At 42.9% G+C, this 17,067-nt stretch overlaps 1 long non-coding RNA gene across 1 annotated transcript in view; it reads right to left on the reverse strand.

The window, feature by feature from the left end:
* Positions 1–603: 603 nt before the first annotated feature.
* LOC310761312 overlaps positions 604–17,067 on the reverse strand; it is a 173,419-nt gene continuing 156,955 nt past the window's right edge. The window contains exons 3-4 of the long non-coding RNA XR_014547369.1: positions 1,532–3,044; positions 604–1,291 (exon numbers count right to left, since the gene is read on the reverse strand). This is a non-coding gene — a long non-coding RNA (uncharacterized lncRNA). The remainder of the gene's footprint in view (positions 1,292–1,531; positions 3,045–17,067) is intronic.

A 17,067-nucleotide genomic window follows, 5' to 3' on the forward strand; every position in this document is an offset into this window, starting at 1 on the left:
GGACGGCAGTTCTTCTTGCATGGTTTTGGTTCAAGCGGACGGAAGATCAGATACATGGCTTGAATGGGAGAATTTCAACCCACTCACATTTTGCAAAATTGCACAATGAGGCAGGCCAGGTGGATAGGTCAAATTTGCTGATACCAAGAGTGACATCTCCAAGAACTGTGGGATGTGTATGTGCTGCACTTTGCATGGATGTTTATGGAGCTCTGACTATTGGACTGCTATGGAGAACCTCCTGTACATGTGGGGATCTGGACAATAAAAAGCATCTTACATTCACCACATATTTCTGCTTAATGCATTCCTCCACTTATTCATGAGTAACCAGCTTGTTCTGTATAGGGGAAAAATCTAACTAAAGTAATTAGTTCATCATAGGTGTGCCTAATGTGTATTGTCACAAATAAAAAAAAGCAAAAATGCCACTTAATCTTTTTTATCTGTGCTTAATGGGATCAGGAAGCTATTTTCATAATTGAGTAGTGTTGTCTTTTGGGGGGGGGGAATTCACCCAAAATTAGTGACACCAACATAATATAGGTACTTCACATGAACATGACAGTAAAATAAACACAAATCATACAAGAAACAATTAGATTGTGAATGAACCCATTAATTTATTAACAAATATAAATACACACAATAATTTGAGGTAATTTATAAGGTCACACTCATTTAATACACAGGTTGGTAGGCAATGTGTAAGGTACCAGCTAGCAGCAACAGAAAGGGAAATCCAGAGTTCCTTCCTCAGCATATGAAACCCACAGTTCTTGAAAGGTTTGGGAGGGCAACCTTTTTCTACTGCTGAGCCATAATAGCTCAGGGATTGCCAACGCATTATAACCATCAGAGATAGTGCTTCACCTGCACTCCCTCCTTCCTGATCAGTCTTGCTCTTGTCTTCCACCCACATGCCCTCATTGCTCCAAGCTGGCCTCTTTCTGCTGCCAACCTGCTGTTTTCTCACATTCTGCACTATCCATTGGCCAAATTTCATGATGCGTTTTTACTGCAATAGACTTTTGGCCACGTGGCCATGCTTCTTGATGGTTCTTTGGTTGTTCGATCCCACTTCTACATACATTTCTCAGAAGTTATGTACATCCGTTGTCATCCAACCCTTACAATCCACATGGGGCCCTTGCTCAAACCACTGCCATTTCGCTACTAGGCTAAGCTCAAGGTGATGGTTTGGGTGTAGAAAGCCCTATACAGCTACCTGAAAGATCATCTTACCCCTTATATACCCAATCAATCATTGCACTCCACAGGTGAGGGTCTCCTACAAATGCCATCTTATCACACAATGTAGGAATTGTTCCTTTGGTGCTGTGGTAGCAACCCCTTTGAATCTCTTCCCCTTGAATATTAGACAGGCACCGTCTTTATTGTCTTTTTGGCACCTACTGAAGACACACACACACACACACACACACACACACACACACACACTTGTTGTTTACCACCCAGGCCTCCTTTGGGAGGAAGGGCAAGATATAAATTTAATAACAAGCAAACAAACCAACAAATCGGTCCTCTGTGTTGATGAGAATTATTCTAAAGTGAGAACCTGTGGATTCTCTCACACCACACCGTTCCTGCTTCAGGTAATGTTCTATGAAGTTTCTTGAGCTTGTCATGCAGAGATAAAGGAAGCTACCTTTCCCACAATTACTTCTTCTGCGTATCTATTAAAGCCACAGACACCTTCTCTTCCTTGGCAACTGAAAAACACAAGGAAATGGACATATCTCACGTGTGTACCAAAATATGGACATTACTCCTGAAGAGTGGGTGATATAAAGTCAAAACAAATGGCCACTTTGGCCACCTACCATTTTGAATGGTACATGGTTTTCTACTACACGGTTTCAAACATTATGTGATTTTTTTTGGGAGGCCACATATTCTCATGTGAGGTAAAGCAGATCTTCCCCATATTCTCCATGTGGTTTGTTGAAGCTATCTGCATTAATGAACTGTGGCTGGTGATGTTGAACAGAGCAAGTATTCCTTCAGATTTCCTGCTAGAGACTCCTTCCCTTCTTGTCTTTTCTTCCACCTCTTCCCCCCCACCCCCACCGCTTTCTAGATTTCACAATATCAAATGTCACTTTTCAACTGTGAAATATTTACCTGCTGTTTCGGTGAGAACCTATGTAAAAAAACCACCACCATACTATGACCAAACTTTTCAGAACAGAATAAACCACAGGTAGCGATCAAACCTATCCATTCTTAAGGAAATCAGCCCTGAGGGCTCACTGGAAGCACAGATCCTGAAGCTGAGACTCCAATACTTTGGCCACCTCATGAGAAGAGAAGACTCCCTGGAAAAGACCCTGATGTTGGGAAAGATGGAGGGCACAAGGAGAAGGGGACGACAGAGGACGAGATGGTTGGACACTGTTCTCGAAGCTACCAGCATGAGTTTGACCAAACTGCAGGAGGCAGTGGAAGACAGGAGTGCCTGGCGTGCTCTGGTCCATGGAGTCACGAAGAGTCGGTCACGACTAAACAACTAAACAACAACAACAACAAAAGCGATGGTGAGAAAATACAGCAGTGGCACATGGATGGATCAAGAGAACTAATCTGTCACTAACAGGTAACTGGGGATGAAGGAACATCAACCACAGAATACTGTCTAAGACCAACCTTGATCTGCATTAACACATATTTAAGCAACATGCATCTTCCTGGCATTTCTCTCTTGGTACGTTGGCTGTTCACATTCACCTATAAAAACCACAATATATTTTGGTGCTTGTTCTTATTTCAGATATCAACTCTTCCTTGAGATGCTCTCTGGAAGTTTCTTGTGCTCCCACTGTAGCGCTGAAATGCCAGAGCCCTGCCCATTTAAACAACAAGGTAGACAAATGGGGGCTCCATGGGTTTCTGAATTCAGCTAAAATAAATTTTGAATCTGTTCATTCGGATCAGGTATGTTGCCTCTGGAGGCCCAAGATCTGCCCCTCAAGAGCTTTGTCCTCATCATTAATTGTCAAGCATCAAGCAGACGAAATCCAAGTCTGTGGAGAAAAAAGCAATTAGATATTTTAGGCAGTGATAAAAACACCACAAATAATCAATTTCTATGGCATTAGCAGCTACCAGGTCCAGGAAAAGTCTATAAAAGCTAGAATTTATTGCAGAACACCAGCCAGCTTACATAGCATTGATCCTTAGTAGTATGCATAGATTGCTGGATTTTAAGAGGAATTCCTAATGATTCTTACCTTTCGTAAAAGTGGGGGTGGGGTGGGGAGGACACTGAAGGAAAGAGAAAACACAGCAAGGGAAAAAAAACTAGGCTAAAAATGCCTGTTAAACTGTATTTGTTTACTTTCTATAAGAAACCCACTAGTAAATTGTTTGGAGGCAATTAGATGTAATCTGATGCATAGAACCTCATAAAAGGGGAACAGTTAATTGCAGTAATAACACATTACTTAAAAAAACAACACATTTATTGTTCTTATTTTAAAGATTGTTTGCCACACCTGGAAAAGAAAAGGAGGAACAGAAATACATTTCTGAATGTAATGGAAACCTAGAGCTGCTCTTTTTTTTTTTTTGGAAAAACACATACATCCCTTCTTTGTGAAAGTTAATGCCAGACGGTACTTAAATTCGTATTAACCTTTCCAATACTATTTATTTATGTTAAATAATCCCACATTAGACTCTTGCTCACACTACACAAAATGAAAATGGAATGAATAACACTCATTAGAAAAACTAATTTACCTACTTAACTTTAAAGACATTGCTGGGTAGCTTTGAAAATTGAATATAGAGAGAGCAGCCATTGGCAACCTGGTGCCCCCCAGATGTTTAGGATTACAGGCATGCCCTCAAACATTTCTCAGATGAAAATATGGACATCAGGAAGCTTCTCCAGCATTTGATCTCACCACACACATAGATGTCATCTACATCAGTCCCCTTGAGCCAATTGCAACCTCTCTGCCGAACCTACCTCATAAGATTGTCACAAAGAAAAAATGTGTGAGGGAAGGGATTGTGTACAACACCTTCAGCAGATAAACAGAAGGAATTAAGATTTTGGCTGTAAGCTGCCTCGAGTCCCTGTCAGGGAAAAAGATGGGATATAATAATAATAATAATAATAATAATAATAATAATAATAGTAGTAGAAACTGTGAAAATGATCAGGAGTAAATCCTGTGGGACTTGGTTCTGAGTGAAAATGTTTAGGATTGCAATATAAGGCTACCCAGTTACCTGGGAGTCAGCTCCATTGAATACGGTGGGACTTACTTCTGAGTAGGTGTCGTACGGCTCCATTTACCATAAAGGAATAAACACTCCATGTGTTTCCTAAAAAACGACTGGCTGTTGAAGCATTGCAATTAAATAATTTAAAGTGGATTGGTGACATTTTCCTTCACAAGTATAGGAAGGGCTTCGTATGCCAGCTTCAACGTTTCCTTCATTTGGTGCAATTATTTTATTATCAGTATAAACAGGACTTCGTTTTTGCACGCACCACTTTTAATTGTTCTCCAAGACATGGTGGGGAGGAAAAAGGAAAACCGGGATAATCTGGGATCAAATAAAAAACCAAGATGGCTTCTGTAATTCAGGGACTGTCCCTGGAAAATCAGGACACTTGGAGGGTATGTGACAAGTCCCATCAGCCCCAATCAGCAAGACCTTCAGCCTCAACAAGAGACGTTGAGGAAATAACAGGAACGGAGCCGGCAGCAGTATTATACTGAAACTGAAAGAGCTGTATAGGGTACACCTCGAATACCTCTAGAATTCCAGCATGAGGAGTGGTCTCAAACATTTTAAATCAATTCCCAGTCACACAAACTGAGAGTGACATTGCAGTAATGTACAGGTGTACGTAGAAGTAAGCTCTACTGTGTTCAGTGGTACTTAAAGGTAAAGGGTAAAGGGACCCCTGACCATTAGGTCCAGTCGTGCCCGACTCTGGGGTTGTGGCGCTCATCTCACTTTATTGGCCGAGGGAGCCGGCGTACAGTTTCTGGGTCATGTGGCCAGCATGACTAAGCCGCTTCTGGCAAACCAGAGCAGCGCACGGAAATGCCGTTTACCTTCCTGCCGGAGCGGTACCTATTTATCTACTTGCACTTTGACGTGCTTTCGAACTGCTAGGTTGGCAAGAGCAGGGACTGAGCAACGGGAGCTCACCCCCTCGCAGGGATTCGAACTGCCGACCTTCTGATCGACAAGTCCTAGGCTCTGTGGTTTAACCCACAGCGCCACCCGTGTCCCTTCAGTGGTACTTACTCTGAGGTAAATGCTTATAAGATCACAGTGAACTTGCTTAGCTGGCTTTGGGAAGACAGCACAAGGGCTGTGGGGGAGTATCAAATTTTGGGCTTGCTGGCCCCCGGACAACAAAGCAGTGTGCAGCCCACCCGTGTGGAAGTGCTCTTGTGGCCCCCTTGGTATGAAAAGTTGGGACGCCATGCATCTATACAGGCATAGGCAAACTCGGCCCTCCAGATGTTTTGAGACTACAATTCCCATCATCCCTGACCACTGGTCCTGTTAGTTGGTGATGATGGGAGTTGTATTCCCAAAACATCTGGAGGGCCGAGCTTGCCTATGCCTGATCTATACAATTTGACTGCACTCAGGTGCCACGTGGAAGCCCTCACGACTATATTTTGAGGAGCAGGGAACCATTGTACACAACTTTGCCTGGCCTGAACAAATTGTGACCCACCAAACGTATATTATGGTCATATGTAACAGTCCAACCCCCCCTTCCTAGGGTTTTGCCACCACCCTGAGAATTCGTCCAGGATGGCAGGAGTAGGCAATGTGCCGGTCAGATCTTTTCAAGAGAATGCATTGAAATGTCAGAAGGTATGAAACTGCGAGCTCTGCTTTAGAGGTGGTGATGGTGTCCAGGAGTGTGTGTGTGTGGGGGAGAGAGAATAGAAATTAATCCAAAACGTATCAAGTTCACCCATTAAATCCTCGCAGTAGTGAACTGCTCAGTAGTGGTGCTAATAAAAACAACAACAGCCTGGCTTACGGAATGCAAATGAGGCAGTGAAAAAGCAAAACGAGAACCCACCGCCAACCAGCCACCCTGTTTGGGTTATGGTATTTACTCAATCTGTACGTTAGCTGCAGCCCCACACTTGCAAGCCCTCAGATATGCTCACACAGCAGTGGAGGGGAACCTGACAGCGACACTTGGCATGCGATCATAACATTCCCTGGCACACTCTCCGAATGCCATGTGGAGCTATTTGTACAGTTAGGCAGAGACCCCTGCAGCACAGGAAATGCCATCGGAAGTACCGCTGACCCTGCTTGGCCTCTGGTGCGGCTCTGCTTCCCGACTTATCACTGGCCCGAATTCAAACGCGATCTCCGGAGAAAGCAAATCAATTGAACACATGTTTGGTCTGAAAAATGCCATTTTTTTTTTTTGGAAGAGGCGGAGATATTCCCTTACACTAGAGCGTTTTCCTTGCCCTGAAGATTTGTCAAGTGCAATTGAAGGCACGCACATCACGGCGCGTTGCCGGTGCCAGGAGAAAATAATTTCAATGTGTCCTTTAGTGCTCCGATAATATACAGGCAGGCAGTGTTGAAACAAGATGCCCTGCGAAAGTCCCAAACACTCTGGCATTCTGCGTTTCTTCTACATTTGAGATGGGGCCAGAGCGGCAGGTTTTGTTGTAAGAACCAAGAGAGCAACTCCAAAAACTTCTCCTCTCGTCTCCTAGACAGTTGTTTTTAAGCGGAATAATTGATGTGTCTCTCGCTCGCACAAACTCATCTTGGAAAAGCCATGTTTGAAGCAAACTGGTAATCTGGGTAGCTGAAGAATAAATGATGAACAAATGCACATCACAAATGAATTTATGCATTCATTTTCTTTGCTGCAAGTCACAGAATCATATCATCTAGTCCCCCATGGTGTGTTTCTGCTAAAACATTTCACAAATACACCAAGAAGTCATTGCTGGCACAACCTTTATATTTATCATTTAGGTCTTGGAGGTGATTTTCCACTGTACCAATTTTTCAATGTGGTCTCCAGATTATTAATACTCTTTCCAGATGAGTTCACTGGGCCCCTCACTGCCTACTTTTAAGTGGGTATGAAAAACTATATCGTTTTGGTGGGCATTTCAAATTTAATTTTCTTCTCTCTGTTTCTTTTAGTCCTGTTTCTGCTTGTTTCTTTTAAAATTGGCTTCTTGTTTGATTGTACTTGGTTTTGTTACATCAATTTACCTTAAGAGATTGCATGCCGTCTTGAATTGATACTTTGCCAAGGATGTTGCTTGGCATTTAAACAATATAAGTAAGCAAATAACATACATAAAATAAGTGATCACTTCCCATTCTTTCTGAATTTCACCTGCACTTTATTAGCTAGCTATTACAGTAGAAATTCCTATTGAGGACAACTTGGCTTGGAATCTTTTTCTTCCCCCCCCCTTTTTATTTTTTTAAAAAACAACATTTCAATAAACCTGCTCCTCTCAGTGTAACACTAGGTCAGCCCTGTGCAAGACTGTTTTGAATGGATGAGGTTTCCTACGGTTTTGACCACCATTGCTGAAGGTAAACTCAAACTGTGAAGGTCAAACTCCCAGCCTCCCATTGAAAGTATTATAATACAGAGAATGTCCTGGAGTCAGATACTACTACTGATGCAATAGGGGCCTGACATATCCGAACCGAGAACAGCCGGCAACATTTTAATCGTAACACCCTGAACGTTTTCTGCAGGATATAGAGGAAATAACGTGATCCACAGTGAGGAAATTAGTGGCAAGGGAACAGGAGAGGAGGAATCCCAAAAGAATCCAAAAGGAACACATTTTCCTGACACCTTTCCCCTCACATCACCAAATGATACCCATATGAGAAGCTTCACACAACTGCACACAACTGCAAGCAGCGGAAAGGCAACATTTGCATGGAAAGGTCAAAGGACTCTTATGGATAAACAGCTTGATACACAACCCCCGTCCCTTAAAATTAAAGGGAATTACAATGCTATTTTTAAGGGGGAGGGGAATACTAAAAAGGGGAAACTGGTTGTGCTCAGCTAGAGGAAACTGATATATTTTCTTTCTTTCTTTCGGGGTGGGGTGGGGGTTTAGGGGGTTGCTTTTAGTACTTTCCGTGGTGCGAATTATTTATTTATTTATTCGCCAAGAACAAGGATTTCTGTTCTTTGATAGTTTGTTGTGTTTAAAAGACAGTGTAAAACTCTCCTCGCAAACAGTTGTTTACAGGGTGCTTTTCAGCACAAAGCTGTTTTAAAGCTCAATTGTGCATTTTGCAGATAAAGTGGGAAAACTAACTGAAGGCTGTATTGTAAGCAGCGGTTGCCGTGGAAACCCCAGTTTCAAGAGCTGGTTCTCCATTACCACTTAATTTAGGCTTCCTAATTGCATTCCGCTAAATCGGTAGCGACAATATCTGCAGAGCAAAACTGCATGCCCAGTCTAGCGCAAACCTCTTTGAAACAAGCTTTTTGAAAGCCAGGAGCTATAAAAACTCAGCATGACGCGGAGCATATGAGAAACCTGTAGTTCAAATGTACTGCTGCCTGCTTTCTCATCCTTAGTAACTTCAGTGTGCTCCACACCAATCTATTAGTTCAGTCTACCTTAAAGATCATAAAGCTCTGCCAAGTGGAAACTCATCTGTCCACCAACACGTTGGTGCAAAATAGATTTAATTGTACTCCTGACCCAGTATCATGTCCATCTTATTTTACTACACGCCAGCAGGTAGCCTGAGTGGAGGCTCACTTTTCCTTGAACTGCCCTTGCTCCTGCGGCACAAGGAGAACAATGCTTCCTCAGTTTAAATTATTTGCCACTGTTCAGCTGTGTAGCAAGCCAGACCGCCCATCTGTGGCCTGAAGAGAGCCTTGTCAGAACCACTAGACATAAAAGCATTCCAATTATCGACCACACGGCTTTAATAGAGGAGGCAACTAATATGATAGTGTAAGTGATTCTGCCAGTGAGACGCTCTCCGTCACTGTCAGATTAACACTTCAGTTAAACTCCTGTAAATCAGTCACATTATGCAGTTGCTCGAGGAATAAACACAGGCCCATTATGCTCAAAATTCCAGAGGGCTGCCCCCCTTCAATGGGGAGTTACATGGGATGTTCTATTAATCGACATTCCTTGTCAAGTTTATCATGGTGCAAGCACTAATGTGGGCATTGTCAGAAAGATTTAACTCACCAATGATGAGGTTCTGAAATGGACATCCAAGTGTACTAGCATCTCCTGAGGCCTCCGATCTTCTGCATCTGAGAATGTCCCCTTTAACTCAGGCTGGGCTTACTCCTGAGTGAACATGCCCATCATTGAACTTTATAGGTGGAAGGGGTTCTCGGAACTCATATGCAGTCATGGCCAGGTTTCCTTCTTAAAACCTTTAAAAGCTTTATCCAGTGGCTTCAGCAAATTATCGCATCAAGTTTCAGGTGCATGTTGTATTTGCAAATCACCGCTTCGTCCACGTTTTACTTTCATTCACTCTGGCCGGTGTTTGCAAAACAGTCTCAAGCCTTAACACCTTTGATTAGTGGTCTACATGTCACACACACACAGACACCACCACCATTTAATGTTCCAGCCTGTCTTCTCTTTCTAAAATGGCTTTGTGACACCAGCACCCGAAACATGTCATTTATGGATTTTCAAAGTTGCTCAGCCCATTATTCTTACATAGAGGAGCTCAGGAGCACATTGTTCATGAACAGAGAAGATCACACTGAGAACCGTCACAGGTTCTTAGCCACAGTAACTCTGTGGATAATTGAGTGCAGGACATAGCTTCAAGGAAGGCCCAACTGAGACCTGTGAAATGGCAACAGAAGAGTGTGTGTCTCTGAACATACACAAAGCACCTTTATTTCACTGCTAAAACAAAGCGGTTGGCTCTCATCCATCTGGAATTAAGAGAGAAGTCATCTTTCAACGTGAGAGAATGTGTCTTCCAAGCAAGCCTACTGCTTTTAGGGTTTATCATTGTCATTTCCTTGGAACGAGGTGACCAGCCCTGTACTTGTACTGCTGTAATTGAACTTATTCCTCGGAAATCAATATCAATTCTTTAATAAGATACAGTACACATGTTATGTTATGGCATCTCCTGCTTACCTTCTGGCCTGCTCTCTGTTTGGGATGCAGCTGGTTTGCATTGTGTTGGTTGCTCATTGGAGAGAAAGCTTAATATTGAATGGTTCAGAAATCCAGGTTTGCAAAGTAGATTTTTCAGACATACTATCTATACGGCACATAGGACCAGATAGACAGGTGGTGCCTTAGGGTCTCAATGCATGAATGAGCTAATGGTTTCAGGAGGCACCATTTAGATTTGCCAGGTTCTGGGAACATTTTGGGTCAAGGGGCTAGGGGTGGGAATCTGTACAAAGGAGATGGGCTCCACTCGAACTGTAATGGAACCAGACTGCTGGTGCTTAAAATCACAAAGGTTGCACAGCAGCTTTTAAATTAACTTCTGGCAGGAAGCTGACAGGTGCTGGTTTGGGAGGCATCTGCCTCAGGAGAAATCATCCCTTGGGAATGACATTCTAAATGTTCTGTGAACTCCAAATGGAGGACAGGGGAGAATGTGACAATGAACGCATGGAAACTAATGGGAGCGAATAAAAAGAAGAAGACTAAAAGGTCACAGGAGAGATCATTCACAAAAAACGAGTTTGTAAAGAGGGGCCAGAGTGTACAGTTTATGTGCAAATTCTAGAAGCCTGAAAGCAAAGGTGCATGAATTACCCTGCTTGGCAATAAAAAAGAAGCAGGGATATAGGGAGCAGAGATACCTTCTCGTGCTCAGGTTCTGGGAATCTTCACTCTCAGTGTATCTCCTGATGCCCATGTTGTTGTTGTTGTTGTTTAGGCAGCAGGTGGAGACCCTTTTGTTTCCCCAGGTCTGATATTATTCATTTGTTTTTTGTTGCCCTGCTACTTTTATATGATGATGAATGGAAAGATACAGCTATGTGACACCAGCATACTAATGTCCACATCCCCAGATGGAAGCTCCTGATGTTTGGTTTGCCAGCTACGGCAGTGGGCCAGGACAGCTTGGCATCATATGGGCGTGCTCTGGTGACCTCCTGCTTAACTATTGTAATACACTGGATGCAGTGCTGTGCTTGAAGATGGTCCAGAGAGTGCAGCTAGGGCAGAATGCAGCTGCTAGGTTGGTAACTGGGACAGTGTGATGGGACGATGTGTCACCAGTCCTGAAAGCTCTTCACCAGCTGCTGGTGACTTAAAGGTAAAGGTAAAGGGACCCCTGACAGTTAAGTCCAGTTGCGAACGACTCTGGGGTTGCTGCACTCATCTCACTTTACAGTCCGAGGGAGCCGGTGTTTGTCCACAGACAGTTTTTCTGGGTCATGTGGCCAGCATGACTAAGCCGCTTCTGGCACAATGGAACACCGACACCAGAGCAGTGCACAGAAATGCTGTTTACCTTCCCACCGGAGCGGTACCTATTTATCTACTTACACTTTGACATGCTTTTGAAACGCTAGGTTGGCAGGAGCAACGGGAGCTCACCCCATTGCAGGGATTCAAACTACTGACCTTCTGATCGGCAAGCCCAAGGCTCAGTGGTTTAGACCACAGCACCACCCGCGTCCCTGCTGGTGACTTACCAAGCCTAATTTAAGGTGTTAGTACTTGGGTAGAAACCCTAAGTGACTTGGGACCTACAGTAAGTACATGTTTACCCAGGCACATGATGGTTGAGAGATACTGGCCACGGCAACATTGGAATTGGTAAATATGTAATAGTTTTACAAAGGTTTTACATGGTCTAAATGTATTAGGTGGTTTTTAATTCTTTTTAAAAGCTATAAAGTTTTTGTTGGTTTTATTTTAAATTACAGTGTTTTAATATTTTGATGTTTTCTGCACTGGGCTCCTTTGGGAAGTAGAGTAGGACACAAACACAACCAACCAACCAACCAACCAACCAACCAACATATAAATCCAGTGGTCATCATCCAACACATCAAATAGGCTACAACTTTGGTGCCATTTTTGACACATGTGATGTGAGAGATGGACCAACGAAAGGGTATGTGTGCAGTTCACCCCTTCCCCAGTCATGGTTGGGCCACCATCTGAGTAAAGCTTGGATTGGTGGTGGCAATTGGTCCCTGCAAGAGTGGTGGTGTTATTTACAGAACAAAAGACGTTATACGTTAATTGCCTTCAAGAAATTGACACCACTTGGCCCTCAGTCCTGCTCATGACTCTCTCTCTCTCTTTCTGGATAGAGAAAGAAACTTTGGGGTTAGCTAAAAAGAGAAGATGGGAGCAGGAGCAAAAGAAAATATATTTTTTTTTAAAAAAAGAAGGAATAAATCAGGTAGAACACTGCAGTGGGCTCATTTGTATGCATTAAACCTCATAAGCCTAGCTCATAACTAGTGCCACGGAAGGGCGAGTGCCAAGACCCATAGGCCTGTTGAGAATAGGATACAAAGCAACTGCCCCTGGTTTCAAACTCTGGTGCAGGAGCATCTCCCTTCAGCTGCTTATATAGAGAGCCAGTGTGGTGTAGTGGTTAAGAGTGGTGGATTTGTAATCTGGTGAACCAGGTTCACTTCCCCGCTCCTCCACATGCAGCTGCTGGGTGACCTTGGGCCAGTCACACTTCTCTGAAGTCTCTCAGCCTCACTCACCTCACAGAGTGTTTGTTGTGGGGGAGGAAGGGAAAGGAGATTGTTAGCCACTCTGAGACTCCTTAGGGTAGTGATAAAGTGGGATACCAAATCCAAACTCTTCTTCTTATATGAGTATGCTGCCAAATGGTTTGGTGGGCACCCATTTATCCTGCTGCATCGATCTTCTCCTGCTGTTCCTCCTACTGTCAGATTTGTGTCAAACTGAAGGGATTTGCAAGATCAGAGGGCAGCACAGATAATTTCTGGGACTCTGCAGCATGCATAAAACTATGTCTCTGGGATGAGCCGTGCAAATCAGCTCTTCTCTTCATTTATACACATACATATGTGGTCTCCTTCCATCAAAGAAATAACGGCAGTGTGAAGAGACCAGTGGGAGGTGTGCAGAGGTGTTGATAACAAAGGTCCCCATGCTCCCATCCATTGCAGAGCAGGAAGACAGAGGAACTGGGAGGGCTGGGGGAAAGGGAATGATGAAAAGAAAGATGTGACCCCCTCTTACAAAGAGCAGAGCCAAAATGGCACGTTTTCTTTTCTTCTGAGTTCTTGGGTGACCTTCTGCAGGAATGAATGAGTGCTTGGCTTGCCATAGGCTTTGAGGGAGAGGTGTCAGGGCAGAAATGGAGCCAGAAACAATTGTTCTATATGGTACATGCTTCCCAGTGGTTGGCACACTTCCCAGGAGATGCCTCAATGTGAATTAACAAACATCAACACTTCCAAGAAGTCACGAGGAGCTGTGTTATCCAGATGATATGGCTCGTTTTCCCCCTAGAGATAGAATGCAAGAAATATGATAGGACCTTAATGCCAAAGAGGTGGCGATTTTATTAGCAATCTCAAACACAAAGGTTTCATTGGACTGACCCACTGAGATTTTATTTTTACAGTACTACTCTAAAATATTTAAGGGAAGGTGGACATTTCTGCTATGTCGCTCCCAGACAACCATGTCTATTGAGTATTCAACCTGATTTGTTTGCACAGAGCTTGGGGGAGGTAATATGACACCCATGATCGAGCATTCACTCTTATTGGGTGGCAGGGAGATGATGCAATGGGACATCAGCCAATGAATATCACCTGCAATGCAAAGGTGCTCCAGAGGCATCCTCTGTCACAGTCACACGCCCATAGTGCATAAACACTCATCAGAAAGGTGTATCACTGCAGGGAAATCACAATTTAATTTTACTTTTACAATCTTTTCACATCTTCATATATTTAAATTGTCACTGATAAATATAACCTCCCTTATCCAGTTATGGGCGTACACCACAGGAACAGTTTGACACAAGAAGAAATAGGCATGCAAACAATTCTGTGTATACAGTTATTCTGCATCCTGCTATGTGCACTTAGCCCAGTTCTGAAGATCAGTGATCATGTCAAGTCCTGGACTCGATTTAGTGCTCCTGGTTCTACCTTCCTGCTAATCTTGTGCATCGGCCTACACAGGTACTGTTCTAGGTACTGGGACTTTTCAAAACAATGAGAGCAAAATATTACAGTGGTACCTCGGGTTACATACGCTCCAGGTTACATATGCTTCAGGTTACAGACTCCACTAACCCAGAAACAGTACCTCAGGTTAAGAACTTTGCTTCAGGATGAGAACAGAAATCGTGCTTCAGCAGCGCGGCGGCAGCAGGAGGCCCCATTAGCTAAAGTGGTGCTTCAGGTTAAGAACAGTTTCAGGTTAAGAACGGACCTCCGGAACGAATTAAGTACTTAACCTGAGGTACCACTGTACTAGCAAGAAGAAAGAGTTCACTAGTGATGCAAGCAATTTCAGAGGGTGCCGAGCCATAATTAGGGATCTACTGGATTAGATAATCTTAACATGTAAAAGGTGACATCCAATTAGCTCAGATAGAGCTAGTACAAAATGATTGCACTTAAGCCTTAATTTCAGTGGGTCTAACCTGAGTAGGGCTAGCACTGGGTATTGCTCTTAGGAACATACATATTAAATCTGAGCAGCCCTGGAGTTTTGTTACAAATAATTTTTTGGACGCCATCCAAATTTCAATCTTTCCATGGATTCTTCTTGTTAAAGCAGCAGCTAGATCAAGGCTTAATGAGTATGTGATATAATTACTTCTCCTAGCATTGGAATTATGCCACATATTCAGTTATTGAAGTCAAGCTCTGCTGTGGAATCCCTTCCCTGCGGCAATGCCGTGACTACTGTTGCCCTGATTGTGGTATCGTTGCCGAAAATCAGCTTGAAAGTCAGCATGGTGTCTGTTTGTTATCCGTAGGCTTAAAAGATCTACTTTTTGGCCAATGGGACGAAATGAGAGATCTCTGCAAATGTTCACAGTGGCAGTAAATCTTTTATTGTACAGCTTCCATTTGCAAATATCAGCTTTCATAGTCTCAAACTAGCTATTTAAATATTCTCACTAGCTTAAATTTCCTCCATCTCATCGGCTGGATTTTCCTGTGGTCTGGCCAAGCCCATTTTGTAAGGAATAGATTCTGTAGTTGCCGTGTCGGATTGTGGCAAACACACACGCAGACAGCAAGATGGGAAAATGGCTAGCTATTGTGTCTGAGTAGGTCTCCCAGTAAAATGTTGCCATACACTGAAGCTTATTGCCTCATTACTCTTCAAGTCTTTATGAGCAGGGGTGGGGAAGCCTTTTAATTGTATTACTTAACTGTTTAATTAAGGGCCATTACTATAACAATTTCATTCTATGCAAAATATATGTCAAGACGACATTAGCCTGCACAATGAAACACGCAGCTATAAGGCTATGCAGAAATACAGGTTAAGCACATGACTCCCCTCCCCCTGGCTTTTTGCATATGGGCCTTTGGACAGTGACTAATTGTACTGCTCATCGCTGTCTCCCAACTGTATACTTCTTGCATGCGCTCCAAAAACGAAGTATTGCATTTACAAAGTTTACATTCCTTGCAGACTCCAAAGCTACTGAATCTGGTGGCGTCAAGTCAATCATGGTTTGTAGTGCTCTTCAAGGTCTAAACATCAAGGAATGTTTGAAGAAAATCACTTTGGAGACTTTCATGTGATGAAGGTTTAAAATCTAGCCTCTTCTGTGAGAAGGTTCACAGGTCAGAAACAGGGAGAAGAATGTTTTAGCATGTCACGATTAGTGGCATATTTTCAAAAGATTATAGCTGGATTACTTGATAACCAGGAGCTCTTAGGTGGTATAAAATACACACATATCCACATCCCTGTACAGATTTTAGTCATTTTAACACCATATTCTGGAAAAGTATTGGAAGAAATCATTCTTTGACTTATTTTAATAAAGGTAAAAATTATGTTCCCACTCTTTTTTACAATCTGCAACTGACTAATGCATACGGCAACTAAATGTGACAGATTATATAAGCATACCATCAAATAATGGTTTATATCATACAACCTTTTGAAATCAGCATCCCACAGAGAAAATTTCCTGTCCAGCTTCAGAACTATTTAAAGCATTCCAGGACAGTGGCATCTCTTTTAAGACTTTATTGAAGTTCATAACTTCCAAAGGGAAGACTATGATAGTGTTTGGTTTTCTTCCTTCAATTTTTCCCCTTAAATGTTTTACCTAAAGGCAAACACCCCCCCCCCTTGTTTCAAAGTAAACTTTCAAAATCAGTGTTTGTGTATTCTTGAAGATACTTACTCTGGATCAAGAAGACCATTTTGGTTATTAATCATTATGGGTCACTTACTAATATTTGTGTAATTAGTGGGTATTCATCTGCATTTTAGTGTGAATTCCTCCTAATAAATGCATTTTTATATGCCATTTTCCTTAATATAATGCATTTTTTTGTTATTTTCACTAACAGATGCACTTTTATGCACCCATTTACACTGCTACATTCATTTTTGTAAGCATCACTGGGCTGCAGAATTGCACTACAAAATACTGAGAAGTGCAAATTTTGAAGAACAACTCTGTTTTGGTTTGTGTATTGTTATAGGAAGTGCAGATTAGGTAGGTTCACCTTTAAATGTTAACTGAACCAAATTTCCCCTCTTGAATCCCGTGAAATATATGGATGCAAGTCCCACTAAGTTCAGTAGCAGTGGCGTAGCGTGGGGGGTGCAGGGGGGGCCCGGCCGCACCGGGCGCAACATCTGGGGGTTAGGGTTAGGGGGCGCAAATCCACGGGTTAGGGGGCGCAAATTACTTGCCTTGCCCCGGGTGCTGACAACCCACGCTATGCCACTGTTCAGTAGCAATTTCTCTGCCCATCAGACAGAGAACGGCTACATGACATGTGTTGCACTAGTTGCCACTAAAATACTTCTAATTTTAAACCTTGGGAACCTTATAACTTAAAAA

The sequence above is a fragment of the Podarcis filfolensis genome, assembly GCF_964270895.1.
Source record: "Podarcis filfolensis genome assembly, chromosome: 4".
NCBI lineage: Eukaryota > Metazoa > Chordata > Lepidosauria > Squamata > Lacertidae > Podarcis > Podarcis filfolensis.